Source organism: Idiotropiscis lumnitzeri, unplaced genomic scaffold (genome assembly GCF_059441095.1).
Source record: "Idiotropiscis lumnitzeri isolate Australia: NSW breed Sydney's pygmy pipehorse unplaced genomic scaffold, RoL_Ilum_1.0 HiC_scaffold_146, whole genome shotgun sequence".
Taxonomy (NCBI): Eukaryota; Metazoa; Chordata; class Actinopteri; order Syngnathiformes; family Syngnathidae; genus Idiotropiscis; species Idiotropiscis lumnitzeri.
Window position 1 is genome coordinate 55020 of NW_028283684.1, and position 2939 is coordinate 57958.

Here is a 2939-nt window from a genome sequence, read left to right on the forward strand (position 1 = left end):
GACATTCCATGTCCCCAGAGCTAGGCGCTTTATGTTGCCGGGGATTGGACTGCCTTTGACTGCCTCCTAGCTCAAAGGAAACCCAAATTCTTTGGTCCCGCCCACTGGTAGTGAGCCGAAGCCCTTGTATTAAATAATAAATAAATACATAAAATAAAAAAATTAATAAATTTAAAAAACGGACCGATCCACTGCTTGGGTTAGTTTGACCCACCTTGAGATCCGTTCCCACTCAGTGACAGTGTCTACAAGCCACTGCCACCAGGCCAGTGAACCGACGTCCAGGCAGTGACAAAAAACGTGATCAAATTACATTGCTCATCATAAGGTGTTTGTGAGACGCTCTTTGTATGTTTCCTCAATTAAGACCTGTTTTCCATTGGTGTATTTGAAAAAAGTGGTGAACCTGTTAAATTCACTACAAAACGTTAAGAAGATGAAAGTAATGTTTGAAGGAATATTATTTTTCTATCGACATGCCGGCGGGCGGGCACAGATAGAGAGTGATAAAGCAGCACCACCCGCGCGGGGCGTGCTGACGGAAAGGCAAGCGCTCCTCCTCTCATCGCGTCCTTATTAAGACAGAAAAAAGACGCTGTTGAATTTGACCTATTCGCAGTTCGAGCAGGTGCTTAACGCTGGAGAATATCACCACTTCGAAGTTCGAACTGCTGTTGAAACGGAGAGGTAAGTGTTTTTCGTTTGTTTTTATTCAAAACATGCCTCGAGTGCATTTGTTCATGGTTAGAGATAGTTGTGTGGAAAACACTATACAAAGTAGCACCATGGATGTGGGCCTACAACACTGGCCTAGCAAACATGTGCTCCTACATCGACATAATTGACGAGCTCCAGTTAAGCATTGAATAATTATAAAACGTCATGGTGCTTTTACTCATTTAAAGAACTAAACCGACGCGTATTTTCATCCGGTGGTCAGGTTTGCATTGAATGTGAGCACGAGGGACGCTAGCTTGTTGCGTTAGCTTTGCGGAGCTAACAGCTTGCACTTTTGTTATAGAACAACAGAATGCAAGTACCATGATAATTTCTGTCATTAATTTTTGTGTAAGACACGATGTTCACTGGTTAATTACATGATTCTTAAAGCAAAGGTTACTGTGAATGCAATTTTGGTAAGATTTTTGTAGTCACACTGCATAAATCTGTCTGTCTGTTGTTTAAACTTCAATATAAACTATTATGGTTGAAATCGTTAATTGGGATGGAGGGATTGATATTTTTTTAATTTATAATTTATTTTTCTTACACTGATATTGTTAAAACTCCATTTAGCCTATAGTATTAATAATTCTCAACACAAAACTGTCTTTTTTCTTTATAGAATAAACAATGCCTTCCCTGAGATGCAGGAAGTCCCCAAAGCAGGATACTATTGAACATGCAGTCAAGGGTCTGGACAAGACTGCAGAGTTAGAAGCGAAGTATATAAACTCATTTAAAGGTATGATGTTAACGCTTTTGCTAAGATATATTATTGTTTTCTGATAACCAAGCTGACATCGTTTTTTAAGTGGTTATTTTACATTAAGAGTGTCTTGACCTTTTCTTTTGTCAGTTTCAAGTTATTTCAGTGAGCGTGAAACCTGATGGTAGGAGTTCTATCTAAATTAAGGCTGTACTTGATGACGCCCTCCGGCATTTTTATACCACAATAGACCGGTGAACAAGTCCGATATTGATAGTCTAGTGTAAAGCACGTTATACGTCACAGAGATCACGTGACGCGATCCAATATGACTGTGTATACAGTGTATGTCATTGTTATGAAACTAAATAATCTTAAAGTTTTTTTTTTACGTAACCAGGTGCCATTGACATTTGTACTTTCAGTCCTAATACATACTGGCTAATGCAATGCTGGAAAATGAATTTTGGCTGGTCTGTTCCTTTAAAATCATAAAGAAGGGCTCTGCTCTATCCCTCACAAGAAGCAATGTTTCAAACCACCCTACATTAGTATAGTGGCCCAAATGAATATGATGACTCCTTATTTGTGTGCTTAAAAATATGACGAAGCTATCTTGATTTCCCTGTTAACTAGGTCGAGGAGTATTTACCAAGGCCCCTTTCAGGAAAGACGACTTTATTCTTTATTATGGAGTACAGAGGAAAATTGATAGATTCTGATAAATCTCAACGCAGGAAGATGGATGGAAGAGGCACTGTCTTTTTGTTTGACTTCCGCCGGCAAGAAAAAACTTGGAGGTGAGGCAAAGATTGAGATGTTATCTTATTTTTGTTTTTATTTAAAAAAATAAACACATACTCATCCCATAAGTGTTAGGGGAAAAATCATTCTCTAAGCAAAAATGTATACCGTATTTTCGCACCCAAAAGACGCGCCGTGTCAAAGGGCGCAACACCTGTTGAGGCCGCTATTTCTGTCTTTGTAACATATACTGGACGCACCGCCTGACAAGACGATAGCACAGCTGCTGTTAGCATAGCATGAACTTGGCAGAGCTGCCCACACTGACACAGCCAATAGCAGCCTACTATGCCCCAATAACATGAGCAATCACCCCATTGTTGCAGCAGACGCCAAGTCTCTATTGACAATAGCTGACAATGGCTCAGGCCAATATTAGGTGCATTGGCAATAGCCTACAAAGCAACGTCAGGGGAGGGACTTGGCTGCTCACCACACACAAAAAATAAAAAACTCATCATACAAGCAAACAATGAAACATAGAAATAAGATTAACACAAACATGTATCTCTCATGCCATCAATATACCCAAAAAAAATGAAAATAATACAAAAGCCACTCAGCCTTAGCTAATTCAAGCAATGCATTCTGGGAGCAGAGACCCACAATCCCATAGCTGTTTAGAGAGATTTGCATGGCTGTTTAAAGAGATGTGCTGTTATGCTTTGGACTTTTTGTCTGTTGTCTAAACCTGGGACGTTTCTTG

At 39.7% G+C, this 2939-nt stretch overlaps 1 long non-coding RNA gene across 1 annotated transcript; it reads left to right on the forward strand.

The window, feature by feature from the left end:
* The first annotated feature begins 551 nt into the window (after positions 1-551).
* Positions 552-2180, forward strand: LOC148315069 (uncharacterized). Its single transcript, XR_015841302.1, has 3 exons — positions 552-687; positions 1346-1465; positions 2066-2180. It is a non-coding gene; the product is annotated as an uncharacterized LOC148315069 (long non-coding RNA).
* Positions 2181-2939: the final 759 nt, after the last annotated feature.